Consider the following 25,026-nt stretch of genomic DNA (forward strand, 5'->3'; position numbering starts at 1 on the left):
TCATGCGGTCAACTAAATCTGTTCTGACTAGACAACCAATGTGCTTTGTCCCCACTCTCACATTTCCCCCCCCCCTTCCATAGACCTGAACCTCCAGCCAATCAGAATCTATTATTTCTCAGACCTTTCAAAATGATGCAGGCTCTACCTGTTGTAGCATGGGGTTAGTAATTTCAGCAAGTGATTTGTGCTCTCGGACATAGTAGGCAGGAGACAGTTTCTTGATGTAACAATTCTTTATTCAGCCAAACAAGACTGAGCGAACTGAGGAGGGGGAAGCTACATTTATAGGAACGGGGAACTGGCTCGAAAGGGATACATTTTGGAGGGAACAAGCAATCACAACGCTGCCTTTTGGTGGGAACCAGTAAGACTGAGGATCCAAATATAGCAGCTTAAATGAACCAATAGTAGCTGTTCCTTCTGGACAGAAAGGCAGTTACTTTACCCTAATGCGAATACAGACAATAGTAATGCAGATATAATAACCTTTGAATCAATACACAACACTACCCATAAACATTAAAAGCATTCGCCTCTCTTTTGGTCCTTTCCCACTCATTCATCAGTTAAAGGTGGGTGTGAGACTGGCGTTAGATCAAGGACTGCATGTTTAGCGTGCAAACTATTACCTTTGAGTGGGGCACACTTTTTAAATATTAAAATAATAATAATAATAATAATAATAATAATAATAATAATAATAATAATAATAATAATAATAATACCCCACCCATGTGCTGGGTTTCCCCAGCCATTCTGGGTGGCTTACAACATATCTAGAAACATAATAAAAAACATCAAGCAATAAAAACTTCCCAAAACAGGAGGTTTTCCTATGGAAAGGACCTAAATTTAGGAGCATTGCAGCATTTGGCACATATAAGAACGTTAGCCCACAGCCTACGAGGGAGAAAATCATATTCCTGTCCAATTTGGCCACGTTTCCTATAGGTCTTACCATGCCTCCCCATTGCTCACCTTTTTCCAAAAAGAGTCCGAGTTTGCTTTTCCAGGCACATGGCAAAATTAATCGGATTCCCACAAAATCCTGTGTGAAGAGAAGTCCTTCCTTTTGTCTGCCCTGACTCTCCCTCCTTTCTGGTTCACAGCAGATTAAAAAGGACCCAATCTCATGTTTTGATTTTGAAAGACCCAGTATCTTGTATTGCTAAAAGTGCCATGTAATCCCAGTGTTCACCTAGGGTTGGTCCCAGTGTTTTTGCACGTTATCAGAGAAGCTGGCGATTTTGTCAAAACTCACTAAAAATAGGCACCATGATGGAGAGTTGGGCTGCTTCTCTTTACATCAAGGCGAATAGCTGGAAATTGAGCAATTTGTGGGGGCGATGGAATTAGGATTCATTCATTGATTTTCAAAGTAGTCTGAGGCTCATATGAACTTAGGGGGAAAACAACCGCACTTCTCTCCAGCTCTCACTGGAAATGGTTCCTTAAACGAGCAGCCGCCAAGAGCATTCCTTTTAAAATAAAGAAATTAATTTCCTCTGCACGAAAGAGGCTCTCTGCTCTGGCTAACTCCACAGCTGCATATCAGCAGAGATCTGGACGCAGGAATCTGAATTTCCTGGAAAGGAAACACGCCCATTTGCAGAGAGAAAAGAGAGAAAATGAAACCAACTCTCTCTCTCTTCCTGGGGAGGTGGCCATGGCTGCTTCTGGGGTTCCCGTCGTGGATCTCTGCGAGGAAGCTACTTGTTCCATCTGCCTGGAGTATTTCCAGGATCCAGTGATCATCCCGGAGTGTGGGCACAACTTCTGCAGAGCCTGCCTGACCCAGTGCTGGGAGAAATCTGAGAGAGAGGCTTCCTGCCCTCAGTGCAGGAAAACAGTGGAGCAAGGCAGTATCAGGAGGAACCAGCAGCTGGCAAATTTTGTGGAAATAACCAAGAAATTCAGCCATCTGGGGGGGAAAGAGGAGGCAGAAGGAAAGGGGAGAATTTGTGAGAAGCACCAGGAGCCCCTGAAGCTCTTCTGCAAGGAGGATGAAGCCCCCATCTGTCTGGTTTGTGACAGATCCAAGGAACACAAAGGCCACGAGGTAGTTCCTCTAGAGGAGGCGTCCCAGGAGTACAAGGTAGGAAAACACTCTGGATCAGTAGCGAAGCATTCGTTGCTGGTGCCCGGGGTGTGCCGCACTCTGACCATGAGGACAAGTTGTGCCGGCGGAGCGACCCCCAGTAACTGGGGCTAAGAGGGGCTGCATTGTGCCGCCTGCTTGGCCATGCAGTGGGGAGCTTGGCCAGCCAACGTGGCCGCTGCTGCCCTGCTTTGAGGGGTGCAAGTCTCACAGCACACTGGAGTCCAGCACCGCTTTGTGAGACTTGCAAAAGCTGTATGGGGCTGGCAGGGTGTCAGCCTGTTAGTCCTTCTTACCTGCCCTACAGATGGAAGATGTTGCGCGAAGGATGCAACAGTTCACGACAGGTGCCTCCCAGGCTGGCCCATGCTAAGCCTCTGCTCTGGATTTGGTTGGGGGGTGGAATAGCTGAAGACAAGCCAGGCTTCCAAGATCATAAAATGGTCATCTAGTCTAGGCATAGGCAACCTTCAGCCCTCCAAATGTTTTCGCCTACAACTCCCATGATCCCTAGCTAACAGGACCAGTGGTCAGGGATGATGGGAATTGTAGTCCAAAACTTCTGGAGGGCCAAAGGTTGCCTATGCCTGATCTAGTCCAACCCTCTGTAATGCAGGAATAATGTCAAAATAACCGTCTAATAATGTATTCTCCCCACCCCCTCTAGCAGGAGCGTTTGTGCAGCCTTATGAAACTTAAAACTTCTGAAAACTAGATTCAATAAACATTTCTTCTTTTTGTGGGATTAATTTCCCTCAATGTCTCCCTGCAGCATATTGGAGTAACTCCCCACAGGTCTTCCTCTGGAGCATCTAGGAGTGAAGGCTCCTGGAACTGGAAGGTGGGGCAAGGCAGGTGGCAGGAATGAAGGGGAACCTCTGAAGGAACCCGGGAATGTGGGGCAGGGAGCAAGTATACTAAAACGCTGAAGAAGAAAAAGAGAGAACCCAGGAACCCAGCTGGATTTTTCTTTTCCTTTCAGAATCAGCTCAGCAGCTGCCTAGACAACATGAGGAAGGAACGGGAGAAAATTCTGGTGTTTAAAGCAGACGCAGAAAAGGAAAGCCAAGAACTGCTTGTAAGCACCATTGTTACATTGAAATGAAAAAGTGCTATAGTCTAGAATCAGTATGTGAGGAAACTGAAATACAGGGCATGGAAGACCATTTGAAGGAGGAGGTGGGCTTGTAAATTTTTATGAAACTCTTCTCCTGCTGGCGTGATCTCTCTAAAATGTCAGACATGCCCTTCCAAGTGAATTTTGATATCTGGCCTCTTCATCCTGCAACATTATGCCTGATATTGGCCCGTTGGTCTCCTCCTCTTTCTCTTTTTGCTGGTGCAGAAGCAAATGGAAGCAGAGAGAGGAAAGATGGTGGCTGAGATCAGGCGAATGCACCAGTTTCTGGAAGAAAAAGAGAAGCTTTTTCTGGCCCAGATGGCAGAGGTGGAGAAGGAGATTGCAAAGAAAAGGGAGGAGCACATGGCCAGACTCTCCAAAGAACTCTCCTCTTTTGAACACGCCATCCGGGAGATGGAGGAGAAGCTTCAGGAACCAGCGAGTGAACTCCTGCAGGTGAGGCCTGGTCTTGATGTGTTCAGGTGGAGTGTGTTGCTTCAGGCTACAGGCATTTCTTAGTGCTGCCCCACATAAAAATACTGTGATTGAAATTAATGGGGATGACTATATTAGGTTCATTGTTCTAGTTACCTATATTAGGTTCATTGTTCTAGTTACAGGTAGGTAGCTGTGTTGGTCTGCCGTATTCAAAACAAAATAAAAAATAAAATCCTTCCAGTAGCACCTTAGAGACCAACTAAGTTTGTTATTGGTATGTTGATGGACTTCCATTTCATGCGGCTCAATGTGGTACCTTCCATTATTCTAGTTACTGGTAGGTAGCCAACTTAGTTGGTCTCTAAGGTGTTACTGGAAGGATTTTTTTTTTTAATTTTGTTTAGGTTCATTGATTTCAGTGTGTCTGAGTAAAAGATAGTTGAATAAAAAATAGTCGTTAACAGTCGTCAACAGGTTTTCCACACCCATCAGCCAATCACCCATTCCCACCACCCTTCTGAGTGATACCCCTCCTCACTCTCTCACTATATATAAGGGTCTGGTGACTTCTGTTTCAGTGTATCTGAAGAAGTGTGCATGCACATGAAAGCTCATACCAAGAACAAACTCTCTAAGGTGCTACTGGAAGGGTTTTTTGATTTTATATTTTGTTTTGACTATGGCAGACCAATACGGCTACCTACCCATAACTTGAATAAAACTGATGCTGCCTCCAACATAGGCTTTCCAAATTGGCACTGCATCACCTTTTCATTCAGAAATGGGTCCAGCCAGAGAGGGGGTGACTTCTCCTTCTCCTCCTTCTTTTTAGAAGTTTGTATACCACCCTATACCCACAGGTCTCAGGGTGGATCCCAGGATATCATTGAGTGTGGGATTTACATAGCAGTGAACCAATTGGTCACAGGTGAACACGGAGCCAGCATGCACTGCAGGGCAAAATGGCAAATCAGGGTGATGGGATTGAATCTCTCAGGTGTTTGGGTGACTTGGCCAAAAGGGAAGAAAGGGACCATTTCATCACTGGAATGGCTGACTTTTGTCATCTGATGGTTATTCCAAAATAATGTGGCATGGCATATTTTATCGGGGGTCTTTTGGTTTGTGTTTGGCTAACCTCTCTCTGCTTCAGCTGCTTAGTATTTATAACTGACTGCAGAGCTCTCTGCAGAAATGGCTCCACTGATATCTTTTTCTTTCTTTCCTTCCAGGATATCAGAAGCTTCTTGCAGAGGTAAGTGATGGAAATCTGCTGCTTTAAGATGGCAGGAAAGTTCCTGTTTAATGGTTGAGAAACTCACTCTCCAGTTCCTCCTTCCAGAGATAGCTTAGGACTCCATTGTCCATTCCACAAAATCACAGACAAAAATAGGGACACATTTTTATGGTAGTTTGCAGCTATTGGTGGTTTCAGCAATTGGAGTTCAGAGGCACCACTGCCCTTGACCCAGCCATCATGAATAGTAGCCGCTGAGAGAGTCTTGTCCCCCAAACACCTGGAACATATTCAAACGCTCCTGGATTTTGAAAATCTTCCATGTTTATAAAATATTGCTTTAATTTCCAATATTCTCTGCATTTTTCAGTGCAACCACTGTGCTAAAATACATCTATAATGTTAATTGCAAAAGCCATTATACATACATACATACATACAAATCCTTTATTCGACCGATAGTCAGAAAGAAGAAAACATTTCTCAATACAAAATTATAGAACTAAAAACATCAGGGGGATACACAATTAAAAATAGTAAACCTCATACAGATAACCCACATCAAGGCATTCGATTTTGCGCTTTAGCCACAGATAAGGCTATTTTCCCAGTGGGCTTATTCAGCAGATATGCTACCTGCCTTTCTCTTAATCGAGAGCTAAACTGAGATAAATATGGGGCTATGAGATACTGCCTTAAGTCGTTATAAAAGGGACAACTCAGTAGAATGTGTTCTGTGGATTCTACCTCTCGTAAAGCACAATGGCACGTTCTCTGATCATATGGAACTCCTCTAAATCTTCCCCTCAAAACCGCCAAATCAAGAACGTTCAGTCTGGCTGCAGTGAGAAGTCTGCGGTATTCCACATAGTGGATATCCGCCAGGTAACAGGCTGGTGCAGCCCGATACACCTGCTCCCCCAGAAACATCCCAGGTTTCACGCGGGCTATGTCCTCTTGTCTGGCGATATCCCCCAATCTCTGAGCGATCACCGCTTTAGCATGTCTATACGTCATGGACTCTATATAAAGGGAGGTCAGTCCGCACTTCTGCACTTCCTCCACCACCTCCCCTTCCCATGGTGATTTAAAATTGTCCCTCAGTATCAGGGGGGCCAAACCCACCGGTCTAAAGCATAACTTGAGCCATAGCCATAATTTCGCTTTCAGGGGCACATACCTAAAGGCTTGGCAGCCGGTCTCTAGTCTCATGACCGCACCCGCCACGGAAGGGGGGGTCCTGAGAATGGCCCTAAGGAATTGCGTCTGGATAGATTCCAATCTTTCAAAGTCTCTACGTGAACCCAAAGCAATGCCCACCAGTAGTAGTGGAAGGACTTTCATTTGGAATAGTCTCAGGGCAACTTCCACTGTTTGTGCCTGTTTCTTGGCATACAGGGATCTAATCAGCAAGGCTGCTTTAGGTGCATTTGTGGCTATATATTCTCTGTGTGCCAAGAAAGACCCGTTTGATCGTACTACCTGGCCCAGGTATTTGAAGCAGCTAACCTGTTCTAGGGGAATACCATTAATCGACCACGAATGGCGTTTCGGTCGAGCAGCAAAGACCATTATTTTGGTCTTGGCATAATTAAGTTGGAACTCATGTTGGATCTCATATTCATGAAGTGCTCGAAGCATCCTCCTCAGCCCAATGGGGGAGGTAGCTAAAAGGGCGGCATCGTCCACATACAGGAGGACATTCAAAGCTCGGCCTGCTAATTTTGGAGGATGGAAAGCAGCATTGGCCATATGAGCCACTAGCGAGTTAATATAAAAATTGAACAGGGCAGGGGCAAGCAAACAGCCCTGTCTTACCCCCCTAGTGGTGGCAACCGGATTGGAAACTAACCCCTTATTATCTAACCTAATTCTCAAGAAGGTATTTGTATGCAGGTTGATAATCAGGAGAAGAAGACGGCGGTCGATAGAGCAAAAGCCATTATAAACATTCTGAACTTCCTTATATTTCAGAAATGCACGTACGAGGTCTATTTTGTTTTGCTCATTAATCACATGAAATGCTTCACTAAAACTGGTGTAGTCCTAAAATCTCTGCATAAGGACACAGTATTGTTCACTTCTCTTCCAAAAAATAATTTGCATATATCAACTTCTTTGCCTCCTATTGATATATTTGCTTCCATATATTTTGGAAGCAGGTGTCTGTTGGTTTTCCTTTAACTCTAGATCCACATAGCATCTGGATGCTCCCTTTTGCCATAGGAAAAACCATGCTTCCAAGTCTTCATCGTGTCTTTATCATCAGGATAAGACACCTGCCTTGTCAGAAAGTTTCATGCATTGGAAGAATGGTGACTTGACTTGGTTCTTCTCCTCCCAGGTCTCAGGCAAAGGAGAACGTAGAGGATCCTCCTGTGGCTTTTCCTCCTGCCCTGAAGTGGAAGATCTGGGACTTATGTGATATAAATCCCTTCCTGGAGGGTGTCATGAAGAAATTCAGAGGTAGTTAAAATAGGGCTGAAATATTTTATACTGGATGTTTAGAAGTGTTCATGACAGGCTCCAGGTCATACAGAATATTAGCCATGCCAGGAAAATGGAAGGTTTTTTTATTTATTCTATTTCAGTATCTAGGGGTCATGCTTTCATATGCAGAGGACTCACAGCTTATGCTGCTTTTACTTACGCTATCACAGCTTTATGTGGATTCATAAAAAATAGATAGAGAGCGGGGCAGGAAATCATCGTTTACTGGGCTCTGCCTCTGCCTTGCTTATTGGGCTCTGAGAGGCTTGCATTGAGATCTCGTGGGAACATCCCAGATCTCAAATGGAATGTAACCCTCACATAAGTTGTGAGTTGTCTGTAAAATGTTGTGTTTTATTGCTTCCCATCTCTCAGCCAGGCTTTAGTTGCTTTCACACACCTCTCCCATTTCCCAAGTAGCCTCGCCTACAGCTTTTCTGGCATCTCCTCTGTTCCTTTGGCCCTGAGATTGATGGAAGGGGGGGCAGGAGGGGGGCTGTCCAAGAGCCAGCCAGGAGCAGAGCGGACTGGGGTTGAGGCCTTCCATCCTGGAACAGGAATGTCTGGATCTTCTTGTTGACGGCTAGATCTTCTGGGGGTTCTTGCTTCTCCTCCAAGATTTGGGCAGGTCTGAACTTTGACATCACCCTTGCCCTGGTCCTGCAGGGATAGCCAGGGTGGTGAGTTTCAGATAATTTTAAACTTCTTCTACTACTACTACTGCTATTAATTGAATTTATATACTGCCCTATACCCAGGTATCTCATGAGTTTGTATTGACATTACTAGATTAAACAAAATAAAAAAATTCCTTCCAGTAGCACCTTAGAGACCAACTATGTTTGTCATTGGTTTGACCTTTCGTGCGCATGCACACTTCTTCAGATACACAGATTACTAGATTAGTTATCAAGTCAGTGGCCTGGTGCTATATCTCTGTTCCCTTTTCTCTTCCAGACACTGTGGAATATGAACATAAGCTGCAAAAAGGTACATTTCTGGGTTTACAGGGTTTGGTCACTTTCAGGAAGTGGTAAATTGTACCAAGGGTGTTATTGTTGTTGTTTAGTCGTTTAGTCATGTCCGACTCTTCGTGACCCCATGGACCAGAGCACGCCAGGCACTCCTGTCTTCCACTGCCTCCCGCAGTTTGGTCAAACTCAAGTTAGTAGCTTCGAGAACACCGTCCAACCATCTCGTTTTCTGTCGTCCCCTTCTCCTTGTGCCCTCAGTCTTTCCCAACATCAGGGTCTTTTCCAGGGAGTCTTCTCTTCTCATGAGGTGGCCAAAGTACTGGAGCCTCAGCTTCAGGATCTGTCCTTCCAGTGAGCACTCAGGGCTTATTTCCTTCAGAATGGATAGGTTTGATCTTCTTGCAGTCATTGGGACTCTCAAGAGTCACCATAATTCAAAAGCATCAATTCTTCAGCAATCAGCCTTCTTTATGGTCCAGCTTTCACTTCCATACATCACTACTGGGAAAACCATAGCTTTAACTATACAGACCTTTGTCGGCAAGGTGATGTCTCTGCTGTTTAAGATACTGTCTAGGTTTGTCATTGCTTTTATCCCAAGAAGCAGGCATATTTTTTTCGGGGTGGGGGGTGGGGGACATGCCTGCAGTCACTTTCTAGCTATTTATTTGCTAGGTGAAGGTAAAGGTAAACCTTTACGATCGAACCACCGACCTTCTGATCTGCAAGCCCTAGGCTCTGTGGTTTAGCCAGAAATCTCTAACAACAATAACAAGGGACTCAGAACTTTTCTAAGCCACTTTTTACGTCTGTGGGGAACAGAGAAGAGAAAGATGAGTCATATAGCCGATCTGGTCTTGGGAGCCAGGATGCGGTCTTTGCATTGTAGGTGACAGGTAGGAACGGCACTTCCTAGGTGTTACTGCGTTTGGCTATAACAAAGTTATTTAATTAGTTTAAAAAAACTTCTATCTCTCCCTTTATCCTGGGATAAATGATTGCAAGAGTAAATGCATTAAAACAAGTCATAGCAAAAGGAAGCAATTAATATCAACAATGTAATAGATGCCAGTTTAAAAGATACAACCATCAATTTTCTGCATCACAACAAACCACAAGAGATAATCAAGTTCGTTCTTGCTTGACCTCTGATGTCAAGAATCCCAAGCAGGACATTTTAGACAGGGAGTATCAATCAGAGCACAGAAATACCTTTTAATGTAATTTTTTTATAAACTACCTGGAAGGATGGGGTATAACATACCTTAAATATGTAACTGAAACTTTAGAGCACCTGCTGCCAGATTTACCTGGCATGCCAAGCATGGCCTGTCATGTGATGTGAAGTAAAAGATTAAGATGTGAATGAGGGAGTCCCTGCTTGGACACCCTTCTGCCATGAACTGGGGGGTGGGGGGTGGCCTTAGACAAGCCACTGTCTCTGAGCCTCAGTCCTCCCATCTGAAAAATGGGCATAGAAATTATAGACTTAACTTACAGGGTTGTTGCAAGGGTTCTATATAGATAATGCGTGTTAAGTACTTGAAACACTTGAAAAAACTGCAAATATTTCAAGAATCCTTATTAAGAACTTGATGCACATCCCCGTCTCGAATGCAGAGCCATGGAGTCCCCATTCATTTCAGAGGGGATGCTAAAAAAGTCAGCTTCACAGTTGCTGTTTTTTTTCTTCTCTTTCCTCCTCTGCCCCCACAGAAAACATAACTTTGGATCGAAACACAGCACATCCCTTCCTCATCCTGTCCATGGATCGAAAGAGAGTGAGAGAGGGGAAAGTGCGTCAAGACCTTCCAGACAACCCCGAGAGATTTGATACACATGGCTATGTGCTGGGATGTGAGAGCTTCACAGCAGGCAGACATTTCTGGGAGGTCATTGTGGGAAGAGAGGAGAAATGGGGGGTGGGAGTTGCCAGAAAGTCTGTGAAGAGGAAGGGCAAGTTCAGTTTTGATACTAAGGAAGGGGTCTGGGGTTTGGGGAAGTGGGACGGTGGGTACAAGTTATGCTTCCCCCATGGGGCCCCTGTTCCAAGTGAGGAGCCCAAGAGGATCCGAGTGACCCTGAACTGTGAAGGGGGACGGGTGTCCTTTTACGATGCAGATACAGCAGCCCTTCTCTACGCATATCCGGCAGCGTCCTTCTCAGGAGAGACCCTCCAGCCCTTGTTTTTTGTGTCTGCCAAAGGCCACCTGTCTCTTGAGGGTAGAGACAGACAAGCTTCCTAGTCCACTCCTATGTCACGGCTATTTAACTTGTTCAAAACGTTTCAGGAGCTCTGACCCAGACAACGAAGGCAGTAACTCACAGAGGCAATTAAGTACAGACGGAATTATTTTACTACCGGGTCAAAAGCATAATGGTTCCCATTTACAGAGTTTGTCTCCTGAAGCATTTCTTAGTTAGTGTTTTCCAGGCTTTGCTTTTTGCGACCCTCGGTGCCCTGCTCTTCCCTCTCTTGCATCCTGGCTTGCGAGATAAATGCAAACTAAACACAGTTTTCATACAGCTGTTAGAACAGAAGCGGCTCCTCTCACAGATGTGGCCTTAACTAAAGATAAACATCCAGCTTTCTGACAGCTTCTAGCAATTTCCAGAATCTTCTGGAATCTTCAATAACTTTCAGTTAGTTCTGGAAAGAATGAACGCTCACCCTCACCCCAACCACTCATCACCATGATGACATTGTCAGTCATCTCAAGGGTTGGTTTTTCCCCCCAGCAGTAGAACAGTGTTTGCAGGACAGGGATTGGCCAGACCTCCTGCCCGTCATGATGCAGGTCTACCTGATTGGTTGGCTCTCCTGCCAGTCCTGAAACCTGCCTGTTGTCTCTCCCTCATGCTCTCCCTTGGGAATCAGCTGCTTTGATTGGTGTAGGAGGGGCAAAGGGGGAAAGAAGTAAACTAATGCTTAAAACAGCCACAACCCTGCTCTTATTCCGGTTAAGTTCTCCAGCCTCCCAAAAGAGAGTTGAGTCTGACTTACATCTCTCTAAAGACGAGACCATAATCTTTGCTGAACTGAATAATTAGAATTCTCACTGGCCTTAAATTACTCATTCGGTAAAGCATGAGGCTCTTAATCTTAGAGTTGTGGGTTCGAGCTCCACATTGGTCAGAAGATTCCTGTATTGCAGGGGGTTGGACTAGATGACCCCCATGGTCCCTTCCAGCTTTACAATTCTATGATTCTGAAAGGACATCACTTAAAACCTCCCTCAGCCTCAATCCTCTTCTCAGTTTCCCTTTCCCTCCCCAAAGACCTCCTCCGCTAGCCGTGAACTACTGAAATCCCTTTCCTTAAGCTTATGCGGCAATTCACTCTATCCAAAGAGGTTTAAAATTTGCGCGTGACTCACTTATGCAATCGCAGCCTAGTGCGCTTCGTCGAAACACAAATAAATAAATGGAAAGAGGTTGGGGGGGGGGAACCTGTCAGAAGGGGCTGTGTGAGATCTCACAAGAACCTCCAGAGCCCAGAAAACAAGATGAAGGGCTTACAATTTTGGTGCCCTGTGGAAAGAGTTTCTAAGCCCTCCGTCTTGATCACCGACCTCCGGAAAAGGTTCCTCAAGGCATTTGCAGGAATCTTCCTGACTTTACTTGCTAATTCCCAGAACGTAAGAGCCTCTGATAGAACTTCCAAGGACAGAACACAGACAATGTGTTGGAAGGGGGTTGGACTGGATGGCCCTTGTGGTCTCTTCCAACTCTATGATTCTATGAATATATGAATTTCAGGGGGTGGCAGTAAATTCCCATTGATTTGTATTTCTTCTAAGGTGAACAATCAGATACATCTATATGTTTTTTAGAGATCACCTCTTACCCTTTTGTATAACATGCCTGAACAAATGTGGAAAACTGTTTCATGTGTTAGCCTATTTGATTTTATTAAAGACGCTACTTCTTGTTGCTTCCATGTTATTTGAGACTCAATAGTATAATGGCCCCATCTATCCCACATGATGCTTCTCCCCAGGGATATAAACAGGGTGATATCCCATCTGATCCCCACAGCAATAGTCTGCCACTGTCCCCACTTTGTTACTTAAGCATTTCAACCTGTGCCAAGCGGGTGGGGTATCGCCCATATGGAGAGGCACTTCGTTTCCACATTTCTGCCATGGTCCTGCCACCCAAATGCTGATTCTCAAATGAGAAGAGAAAGTGAAGGCAGCGGGTCTTTCTAATCTCCATTGAGCTCTATGGAGCGAAGAGGAAATTAAAGCTACAGCCCTGGGCCCACTTCCCTGGGAGTAAGTCCCTTTGAACTTAATGGGATTTACTTCTGAGCAGACATAGGAGTGCCGATGTTTTTATAGATAGATGAAAAGGATTAGCTCACAGGTTTTGGTGATTCATTCTCCTCTTCACACAGCACTTCGTGTGGTGTTGGCCGCTGACTTGCACACCCTCGTAAAGGCTCTGAGACAAAGGAGGGTTTGAGACCCAAAGCCCTTTCCTGTTGTTCGCCTACGCAGCTTCAGCTTATTCAGAGATAGACTGCCTCTGCACCAGGAGGTTCCTCATAGCATGATGTTGTGTTCTGGCAGCCCCAGAAACATTTCCCTTCTGACCTGACCTGCTGCTGCCACAGGGCCTGTGCAAATAACACATATCTTAATGATTAACATAAGCTTAATGGATATAAGTAAAACAATGTTTACATAGAGATAAACTTCTCCCCCACTACTTTTTGCATGTCCTCCCAGAACTTTTTGTGTGGTCTGAGGATATCCCACCTCCAAAAGCTTTCAGAAGTCTCCCTTGGGACACCTCAGCCCTTTCTTAAGCTCTGGACCCTTCTGCAAAAGGAACCAGAATCTGTAAGGAATGAGAATCTGAATCTGAATGCAATTTCTGGTGGATTTATAATGGCTGTAATTGTTTTCTCTTCATTTCTACACTTAAAAATATACCCAAATTAAGGGGAAATAAAATCCTCACTTCAGCATGGGTCAAATGAAATTTGTAAAAGCATCAACATTGAACAACATAATATATTTGTAATATATTTTTATTAGGAATATTAGGAACCAACAATAACTTATGCAGTATCTAAAAATATTACAAGTGGGGAGGGAGAGAGAACACCCTTCTGCCGCCCCCCCCCCCGCCCCCATCAAATGCTGGCCATGTTAGCTCAATCTTCTGAGAGAATCCTGTAAAAGTTATTTTTAAAGTTTTAAATGTTAATCTTTCCGAGGGAATGGACAGGCTGGAAATGGGACCAGTGGGAGGATAGGACTGGGAAGGAGCTGGAACTGAAAAGCAGCTTTAGAACCCCCCAGGTCTGTGGGTGCGGTCGGATGAGGGTCCAATTGTCCCGTGGGAATGTGCATAGCAGTGGAGTTTGGGCTGAACATTGTGACCTGCAGTTGGAAAGAGTCGGCGGAGTCTGAGTTATTCATTCACTGGCGTTCGAGGCTGGCGGTGAAAAACAAACAAAAGCACGTATCTCTGCCTCTCCTAGGTGCGTGACTGGGAAGGAGCTGGAGCTGAGGAGGAGCTTAAAAATCCCCTATGCATATTCTCTTTGGCTAGGGATGGCTGTCAAATTGTCCAAAACATCCCCATGTCAATGACACTCTGAACCCCACAGCTTCAAGGCAGCAGAGATTGAAATAACCTCATCTGAAGTATCATCTTTGTGTCCCAGCTAACTAACCCCACCCCACCTCTTCAGACGGCAGTGATCTCCCGCCATCGGATCTGAATTTCCTGGAAAGAAGGAAGCACGCCCATTTGCAGACGTAAAAGAGAGAAAACGAGGCAGCCATGGCAGGGAGTCCGGCCCAGGATCTCTGTGACGAAGCCATTTGTTCCATCTGCCTGGAGTATTTCCAGGATCCAGTCATCATCCCGGAGTGTGGGCACAATTTTTGCAGAGGCTGCCTGAGCCAGTGGTGGGAGAAATCTGAGGCGGAGGCTTCCTGCCCTCAATGCAGAGAACAAGTTAAGCAGAGGAAGAAGCTCATCCCGAATCAGCCACTGGCAACTGTTTTGGAAACGCTGGTAGCCAAAAAGCTCAGTCCTCAGGGCTGGGAAACGGTAGGAGGAAAGGGGAGAAGGTGTGAGACACACCAGGAGCCCCTGAAACTCTTCTGCAAGGACCACGAAACGCCCATCTGTCTGGTGTGTGACAGATCCAAGGAACATGAAAGGCACAAGGTGATTCCTCTGGAGGAGGCTTCCCGGGAGTACAAGGTAGGAAATCACTCGGGATCATGATTTTGTCGACAAGGGAAATAGCTGTAGACAAGTAGGACCAGTGCTTTTTTTCCCCCTGGGGGGACGCATACCCCTAAACATTTTGTGCATCTTAGTACTTTTGTCCATTTACTGTATTTATTTTTCCCGGTTTGAACTATAAAATGGTGATTTTCGTGAGTCAAAATGAGAGTACCCCTAAACATTTTTTTAAAAAGAAAAAAAGCACTGAGTAGGACCTACAGCAAAATACATTACCAAAAGTGATTTCTCCTGTGCAGCATTGTAAAATCCTGCAAGCCTGTTGAATTTAAATTTTTTAAAAAACCACACATTATCCTCTCTACGAGTGTGCACAAATCCTCATTTGAAATCTAAAAAAAGTGATTTAAAAGTTAAGTCTAATGGATCCATTGTTCTGAGACTTTGATTAGAGCAAAACAAATTTTAGGACCTCACTTAATACTTGGAAAATGTACCCCAAAGAAGTACAGTGGTACATCTGGTTACGCACATAATTCGTTCTGGAGGTCCGTTCTTAACCTGAGGCGCGCTTTCGCTAATGGGGCCTCCTGTTTCCGCCGCAACACCGGCGCACGACTTCTGCTCACATCCCGGGGGCCGGGCAAAGTTCGCTACCAGGAGCACCTAGTTCCGGGCTGTTGTTGTTGTTCAGTCGTTCAGTCGTGTCTGACTCTTCGTGACCCCATGGACCAGAGCATGCCAGGCACGCCTATCTTTCACTGCCTCCTGCAGTTTGGCCCGCAGTTCCGGGCTAGCAAAGCTTATTACCTGAAGCGTTCGTAAGGAGGGTGGTAGGTAACCCAAGGTTCCACTTTGTAGATGAAAGCAACTAAAGGAACCACCCAGGGAAAATAAGAAGAGGGGGGTTGGGGGTTGCGTTGTTTAAGAAAAAAAAGGACACTAATGCAGGGTGAAGGCAATTTGCAAAAAGTCATGCCGTCCCAGTTTGGAGAAACCAGCTTGGACCTCTTAACACACTGGAGTTCACATAGTAGACTGAGAGAACAATAGGCTTGCATTCCTTCTTTCACTGCCTCCCGCAGTTTGGCCCGCAGTTCCGGGCTCCTTGAGAGCCAGTGTGGTGTAGTGGTTAAGAGCGGTAGACTCATAATCTGGGGAACCGGGTTCGCGTCCCCACTCCTCCACATGCAGCTGCTGGGTGACCTTGGGCTAGTCACACTTCTCTGAAGTCTCTCAGCCCCACTCACCTCACAGAGTGTTTGTTGTGGGGGAGGAAGGGAAAGGAGAATGTTAGCCGCTTTGAGACTCCTTCGGGTAGTGATAAAGTGGGATATCAAATCCAAACTCTTCTTCTTCTTCTTCTTCTTCTTCTTCTTCTTCTTCTTCTTCTTCTTCTTCCTAAAGTGAGGGGAATTGACTTCGCGAAGTCTGGCAGGACAGCTTACTCTATGGCAGGGGTAGGCAACCTAAGGCCCGGGGGCCGGATGCAGCCCAATCACCTTCTCAATCCGGCCCGCGGATGGTCCAGGAATCAGTGTGTTTTTACATGAGTGGAATGTGTCCTTTTATTTAAAATGCATCATTGGGTTATTTGTGGGGCCTGCCTGGTGTTTTTACATGAGTGGAACGTGTGCTTTTATTTAAAATGTATCTCTGGGTTATTTCTGGGGCATAGGAATTCATCCCCCCCCCCGCAAAAAAAAATATAGTCCGGCCCCCCACAAGGTCTGAGGGACAGTGGACCCACTGGCTGCTGAAAAAGTTTGCTGACCCCTGCTCTATGGCATCAACCCCTTCATGCATTACTTAGATTTAAGCAGGTTGGTTATATGATGCTTGTTATAGCACACAAAAAATGTGTAGACAAGTGAACACCCAGTCAAGTGCTACCCCACAGTGCCCCTCTGCATGTGGGCTGGAGCAAGTCCACTAGTGGGGCACACTATAGAGGTTTATAATAGGGTTGCCCTATTTCAAGAAGTAAAAACCCAGACACAAAACCCAGACATTCCACCCTTGGAATCCCGGACATGTCCGGGGGGAAACAGACATATGGCAACCCTAGATTATAGGATTGTGTGAGATGCGTCGAAAGTGGAGGGGTGGGTTAAATAGAAAACCTCAAGTTTCTCTGCTCAAACATGAGACGATTATACAGAATCTGGACACGGGAAGGAGCTCCCTGTCTGCCCCATCTCGAGAGGTGTTGAACCCACATTGAATCCGGTAGCCTCCTCACCCCACTTCTGTGTTACAGTGGGGAAAAGAGGGCACCTGGGAGACCTTAGCAAAAACACCCTGGGGTGCCAGAGCAAGCATATCGATCAATTTTCCTGTTCCATGTATACTAAAACAATTAATAAATAAAAGAGGGAGCCAGACTGGATTTTTGTTTTCTCCTCAGGATCAGTTCAGCAGCTGCTTAGACAATCTGAAGAAGAAGAAAGAGAAAACTCTGGCATTTAAAGCAGACACAGAGAAAGAAAGTCAAGACCTGCTTGTAAGTGTTACTGTTCCTGGGAAGTGAAAAAGCGCTATTGTCTAAAAAGGGGGGGGGGTGCCAACCCTTTTGGCCCAGTGCTGGGGGCGCTCTTCACAAAATAGATGCCATGGGGAGTGTGGCTTCACTCAAAATGAGAGAGACACATCCCGTAATTCTTTCTAAATGAACATTTATTTAGCTCCGTTATTTCTTTGCTGTTTCACATTTCCTGTCACATGTGGAAAAGGTCTCCTTTTTCTTTCTGACATCTCCAACATGTGGCAGGGGTGGGATAATTTTTATTTATTTTGTTTACCTTTACTGGCATGATGTACCACCTGCTCATTATTTTATAGCAATTTTCTGTTATCCCTGAATTCAAAGTAAAACTATATTCAATTGACAATAACTTCAACCACACTTCCAATTTCCCCAATGTTCTGGGCTCATTATACCATAAAATTCTTTGCCTGTTCTGGGTCCGTACTGTATTTCAAGAACAACTGATAACTTTTAACCAAAATGTTCACCAAATTTTCTCAAATTTGTACAACTTGATTAGGTGTTTTAATATATCCTTGCAATTTAGAACAGATTCAAAAGCATTCAGACCATAGAGGATTGCTTCCCACCGTCCATCCCTTAATCTCTAAATATGAAATCATGTGGTCCTTGCCTAATTAAGGCCCAAATGCTAAACATATTATACTTTTCCTACATTTTAAACTTGGAAACTTGATCCCAAGGGAGAAAATTTAGAGCTGAGCAGTCTTTTTTTTTAATCAATCCCATAACCTTACCAAATTAGAAAATAAACAATTTTCCAGCAAAAATGGTTTGTTGTATGTTCAGTGGCGGAGGAAGAGGAGTGCGGGGGGAGCGCACCGCCCCTGTCAGTGCGATTCTGGTGGGGTGCCATCGCGGCTGCCCCCCGCCTGCGCTAGGTGCCACGCCCCCGTAGGTGGCATGCCACACCCCCAGGATGCCCACCACGCCCCCGGGCCGTGCACCAGCCCAGCCCCTGCCTGTTCTCCACCCCCACCCCCCCAGTGCTGGAGCATAATAGTACTTCAATCAAATCAGGCTCATGTTTAGAAGTCATTCATGATCCATTCTACTACTCAATTTATTACAGCTGAAAAATACAAATCTGTTATACTTGGAAGTTGCAAACCTCCTCTCTTAGTATCACATATAGCTCTGGCTTTCAGTCTCGGCTGTTTCTTTTGACATTTAAATTTTGGTATCCGTTGCTGCCATTTATTCGGTACTGAAAACGATATTCTAACAGGTGGATGTTGTGAGAGAAAGTTACTTTTAGGCCGATCCTCCTCAAAACTGACTTCTGCAAAGCCAGACTGTATTCCTGATATTGTCCTCCTGTCTCTTCCTTCCACTTACTTATCGCAGAAACAAATAGAAGCAGAGAAGGGAAAGATGGTGGCCGAGTTCAGACGACTGCACCAGTTTCTGGAAGAACAAGAGAAGCCTCTGTTGGCCCAGATGTCAGAGCTGGAGAAGGAGATTGAAAAGAATAGGGAGGAGCACATGGCCAGACTCTCCGGGGAACTCCTCTCCCTTGAAAGCCTCATCCGGGAGATGGAGGAGAAGTGTCGGCAGCCAGTGAATGAACAACTGCAGGTGAGGCCTCCTTCTGACGCGGGGAGATTACTTTTGAATTCTGCCCCACATTTTAAAATGTTCATGAGAAGAAGAAGCCAAGTAGCACACCTTGGCTACTTCCTCCCCGCACATCGCCACTTAGTTTTTAACTACCGGGAACCTATTGTTCTACAGGGGAGCAGTCATATATGAGGGGCTGCTGCAGACTTAAGAAATCCCTCCCTGGAGAAGCCAGGCTGGCTCCTTCCTTTCTGTCCTTCCAATCATCATCATCATCATCATAGAATCATAGAGTTGGAAGAAACCACAAGGGCCATCCAGTCCAACCCCCTGCCAAGCAGGAAACAACATCAAAGCATTCCTGACAGACGGCTGTCAAGCCTCCTCTTAAAGACCTCCAAAGAAGGAGACTCCACCACACTCTTTGGCAGCAAATTCCACTTTCGAACAGCTCTTACTGTCAGGAAGTTCTTCCTAATGTTTAGGTGGAATCTTCTTTCTTGTAGCTTGAAACCATTGGAGCAGCAGAAAACAACCTTTCTCCCTCCTCTATATGACATCCTTTTATACATTTGGACATGGCTATCATATCACCCCTTAACCTTCTCTTCTCCAGGCTAAACAAACCCAGCTCCCTAATAATAATAATAATAATAATAATAATAATAATTTATTTATACCCTGCCCCCCTGCCCACCTGGCTGGGTATCCTAAGCCACTCTGGGCGGCTCCCAACATAATATTAAAAATAGAATCAAACATTAAAAACTTCCCTAAACAGGGCTGCCTTCAGATGTCTTTTAAAAGTCAGTTGTTTATTTGCTTGACATCTCATGGGAGGGCGTTCCACAGGGAGGGTGCCACTACCGAGAAGGCCCTCTGTCTGGTTCCCTGTAAAAAGTAGCGGCGGATGGGGTGTGTGGTGGGTGCGGTCCACCCCGGGTGTAATCCCTGAGGGGGGTGACATCGAAGCAGTGCCACCCCTGGGACGCTCGCCGTGGGTGGTGCCTCCCTGGGACGCTCACCACGGGCGGCACCCCTCGGGATGCCAGCCCCACCCCCACGGGCACAGCATGTGCACCGATCCAGGTGCCAGAGCAGCTACCTCCGCCTCTGCCTGTAACCTCACTTCTCACAGTGAGGGAACCGCCAGAAGGCCCTTGGCGCTGGACCTCAGTGTCCAAGCTGAATGATGGGGGTGCAGACGCTCCTTCAGGTATACTGGGCCAGGGCCATTTAGGGCTTTAAAGGTCAGCACCAACACTTGGAATTGTGTTCAGAAACGTACTGGGAACCAATGTAGGCCTTTCAGGACCAGTGTTATATGGTCTCAGCGGCCATTCCCAGTCACTTCCAGGTGAAAACCTCCTTATTCCAACAGGTTTTTGGGAATGGACTGCTTATAATGGATGTGAACATGATCCCTGGCTTGTGAGCATGGCACCAGCATGCTGTGGGGCATGCTGACATCATGCACGTATGTTGTGCGGCATGCAAGCATGGCATGTTGATGTCGTGTGGCCAAGTCCTTTCTGGCCCATAGCTTTGGCTGGGTGACTACAAACTGCATTTCTCGAATGCCAGGATGCCAAGACACTTTGAAGTTAGGTAATTCTAGGGAACTTAGACATCCTGTTTAGCAACTAGATGGGGAGGAGGATCTTTGGGTAAGTCCAAATATTCAGAAAAAGTGAGAACTGGGGTTTGAACGAAGCATTCTGCATTGATGAAATTATTCCCCCCCCCCCCCGTTACAATCTTGGATCTGTGGTTCTTTGTTACTGGGTGTGCCTCAGTTTGACTCAATTAGAATTAAGCTTCCCTGCATGTTTTAGAGGGGAGTGTTTTGCTTTGTATTTGGCCAAAAGATAGATACGCCTCTCTGTCTCTCTCTCCCTCCCTCCCTCCCTCCTTCATTCAGACCCACACAGTATTCTGCAGAGAAGTGACCCAACTGACTTCTTTCTTTCCCTCTAGGATATTGGAAGCTACTTACAGAGGTAAGCAGAAAAGAAAAGAAAATGATACTCTCACGATTGAGATTAATTAATTAATATTTAAATATTACATTAGAGTAATTAATTTTCAACTATTCAACATGTTTCAGACTCCTGCAACCTCTTTCTCGTCTACAAAATATGCAATCACGTTTTATGTTGATGAAATACCCAGTCACCCATACCATTAAATATGGAAACACGCCACATGATTCACAAGTATTATTTCATTTTAAAATATCATAATAATGTCTTAAAAGAGAGGGCAAATTTTCACTGGGTAAGCCTTCCTTACCCTCTTATAGTCTGTGCATAATATATTTAAACACACACACTATTATTCTCTTTTTAAATGATTAATTTTAAATGGGCCTAATCCTAAAATCTCTCACTGTCCAAGGATTCTATTTTTCATTCACTTCCAACCAATTAGATATTTCTTCTATATATCTTTGTACATTTGCTTCTATATATTTGCCTCTAGGAATCCACCGTAACTTGTTAAATCATATCTTATTTAAAGGTATTTGTAAAACTGCTAAATATTGAGAAATCTCTAAAGGGTGTGCAAAAATACAACATAACAGCCATAAGGCAGCATCATAACAACATGAATTGAATTCAGTAATAAGAGGGTCCAATCCAGGGGGATCAGGTGGAGCCTGGGTAAAATGATAGATGTCTGAACACAGTAAAAACCTGATCTTCACATTCCATGATGTGGAGATTAACAGACACCAGGAAGCAGGGGTGTAGCAAGGTAAATTGGTACTCGGGGCAAAAAAAAAATTGTCACCCCCTCCCAGAGGCATGGGAAGATCAGGTGGTACCCGGTGCAGAAAATTTCTTGTCAACTCCCCCATTGATCCCCCCCCCCCGCAAAAATGGTTTTATGTTATTTCATATTTTCTTACAAAGGAATAATAACAAGTAATAATAATAAAAAACTTTTATTTATATCCCGCCCTCCCCGGCCGAAGTCGGGCTCAGGGTGGCTAACATCAGATACATAACATTGGTATAAAATCAAACAATAATTAAATTACCTCCTAAAAACATTTCAAAATCAAATTAAAGTCTAATTAGATGGCTTTCCAGAGGGTTAGTGTTGGGAACAGTAAGTGCTCCACTGAACTGAAATTTCAGCCTTCACGACATAGGAAAACAGCCAAGTAAAGAAGCTATTTTGGTGGAGGAGGGTCAAGATATTAACCGATATGCATGAAATTTCATATATAGCTATATAATCCCTAGTATAGTAATATAATACCTTTGGAGCAGGCATTTTCCAAAAAATAAAAATAAAAATTCAAAAATAAATTCAATTCCCCCCCCCAAAAAAATTTGTTCCTTGATAATTTGTCACCCCTTCCATTATGGAACCTGGGGCGGCCCCACCCCACTCCACCCCACCCCCCTTGCTACGCCCCTGCCAGAAAGAGACACCTGGCTTTTCAGAAAGCTGCTTGCCTTGGAAGCAGAAGTGGCCCAAGATGTTTTGGTGCCTGAGGCGAACCAAAATACAGCACTCTCCTCTCTGCCAGGGAAAAAAGGGGTGAGTGAAGATCTACATCAGGTACAAGGTTGGAAGGAAGATCAACACTGGGATCTGCTGCCCTTCTAGATTCTGCCACCTGAGGCAGTCTCCTCACTTTGCTTCACGGGTGGGCCGGCCCTGATTGGAAGGAAGGTGGTTGATGTTATTCTTCTCCATCAGGTCTCAGGCTAAGGAGAAGTTGGAGAACCCTCCTGTGGCTTTCCCCCCTGTGCTGAAGTGGAAGATCTGGGATTTCTGCGATATAAATCCCTTTCTGGAAGGTGTCATGAAGCAGTTCAGAGGTGCTAAGAATGGCTTCAATGGTTTTATAGTGGGCATTAAAAAAAAAAACGTTAATGAAAGGCTCCAGGTCACTTGTAATATTAGCTGGGCCAAGAAGATGGAAGGTGTGACAGCCCACTGAAAAAGCAGCAATTTTATTTCATTATGGAAAGGGCAGTGATGCAAACTACCAGCATTGCTTAACAGTGCAAGACTGAGCCTTGCACGGTCAGAAAACATTGTTCCATCTGCTTCAGTATTGTCTGCACTGACTTGCAGTTCATTCCCCTGGTTCAGGAAGGCCGAGCTTGCTTGGAGTGGCTGTTTCAGCTTGGAGTGACTTCTTTTCATCCCTTCCCATCGCTCTAACAGGCCTTGATTCATGCAGGTGCCTTAATACACCTCACAGCCTCTCATACTGCTAGCCAAGGGCTGGAGGGCCCCAAAGCTCATGCCTGGGCTGCAGTCTATTCAATTCCTGGGCACCCAAGAGGGGGGCAGGAGGTGTCCAAGATCCAGTCAGTAATTCTGGCAAGTGAGACCCTGGGGCAGGGGTGTCTGGATCTGACAGCTCCTCAAGGCTGCTGGTGATGGAAATATCTGTTGGAGGGGGGCAGTTTTTCCTCTATGGAGACACCATGTCCTTATTATTGACATTGACACTAATACAGCCCCCCTACCTTGTAATGCTGTGATAGCCAATATGGTGTCTTCCTGATATTTTTTGACAACAGCTCCCATCAGCCTCAGCCAACATGGCCGGTACTTAAGGATCATGGGACTTGTAGTGCACAACATCTGGATGATACCTCTGGTTGCCTACCTCTGATATAATGTTACTTGTCTCCTTTAGACTCTCTGGGATCAGGACTTCAGCTGAGAAAAGGTATGTCATTTCAGGTTCGGCTGGAAGCACAATTCCCAGGAGAGATGGGCTTATTTTCCAAGTGACCAGGCCACTGGGGCTTCTCTGTCCATGTCTTTTCTCTGTCCTGGCTAGCACTTTCTATGTCTGCCATACATGTTTCTGCCGCTTCCAATGAGCTATAACTTTTACCTGAGATTTCACATTCACCCCTCTTCTATGGGCAGTGAGAATTTCCAAAGGGTTTCCTTTGGAATGAGGTCACTGAAAACACATGGCATTGTGCCACATTGCCATATTTGGTTTCATTTTCTTATTGAATTTATATTCCCTTTGTCTCCCAAGTTGCTCAAGGAGGCAATACAGACAGGTTGAGCATGGGTGTTGTCACACAGCTTAAACACAAGCAGGCAAGTCCGCTGCCCCACATCAGATCTCCAGCAAAAGGCAGTCAACAGCATGAAATGCTGTAAGCATACAGAACCCAAACTCAGAGGATTGTACGTCTGCCTCTGCCTCAAACCTCAGTTTTTCTTCATGGAAAGACACCTACTTGGTATCCTTAGCTAAGTGTGTGGAGTGGAGGGACTCATGCCCCCATTTCTGGACCTTCTCAATAATTTTATCCACTTAGACAGAAATCTCTCCGACCAAATTGATACTCTGCCAATTAGGCCTGTGAAGGGACAGCCCACCAGCCCATAGTCCAGACATCAAAAAACCAATATAGAAGGACAAGTTTTCAGCTAGTACCTAAAACTATAGAACATGGACAGACCCTCCAAGTGTCCCTATTTTCCAGGGCCATCTATGATTTAGAGAAGCCATCCTGATTTCTGATTTGATCCTGGAATGTCCCACTTTTCCTTAGGACGTCCCTATTTTCATTGGAGAAACATTGGAGGGTATGGAGTTATCCAAACCCTGAGCCATCTGAAGGCAATTCTGTATAGGGAAGTTTTCTTTTAATGTTTAATGTTTTGTTATGTTTTTATGTGTGTTGGAAGCTTCCCAGAGTGGCTGGGGCAACCTAATAAAATGTGTGGGGTATAAATACAGTAGTAAAATTATCATTATAGAATGGGATGTCCCTATTTTCATCAGAGAAATGTTGGAAGGGTATACACGGATGCCTGCTGACCCTCCCACAAATGGGCTACTGTTACTGAGGAAACAATCGTCCAGTATTTAAGAATGTTAAAGTCACAGGCATGTCACTTAATAAAAGTTGTGGCCCTTAGTCCAGCCATTTATTGGCCTGGCCTTTCTTGAAATTTTGGCTAAATGTTTTAGCTATGAATCACTGGGTAGCCTTTAGACAAGCCACTTTCCCTCAGCCTTAATCCTCCCATCTGAAATATGGGGATAATAATAATCCTGGTTTGCCTTACAGAGTTGCTGTAAACATTATAATTATATAATGCATGTGCAATGCTTTAAACACTTGAAAGCATGGCACACACATGTGAATCTTTATTATAAACCAAAGGAAGCATCCCAATCCTGGATGAGGCCCATGGAAGTCCTGCTGATTTCAGAGGGAGTGTTTTTCCCTGTTACGTGTCTAGACAAAAGTCAGTCCCCCCAGCTGACCTTGTTTGTCTTCTCTTTCATCATCTGCCCCCACAGAAAATGTAACTTTGGATCCCGACACGGCAAATCCC

The 25,026-nt window shown here is 45.1% G+C and overlaps 1 protein-coding gene across 1 annotated transcript in view; it reads left to right on the forward strand.

Annotated features, from left to right (window-relative positions):
• LOC117042631 (zinc finger protein 850-like) overlaps positions 1–25,026 on the forward strand; it is a 279,120-nt gene that overhangs the window by 162,233 nt on the left and 91,861 nt on the right. The gene's annotated exons all lie outside the window — the stretch shown is intronic.

This window comes from Lacerta agilis, chromosome 2 (assembly GCF_009819535.1).
Source record: "Lacerta agilis isolate rLacAgi1 chromosome 2, rLacAgi1.pri, whole genome shotgun sequence".
Taxonomy (NCBI): domain Eukaryota; kingdom Metazoa; phylum Chordata; class Lepidosauria; order Squamata; family Lacertidae; genus Lacerta; species Lacerta agilis.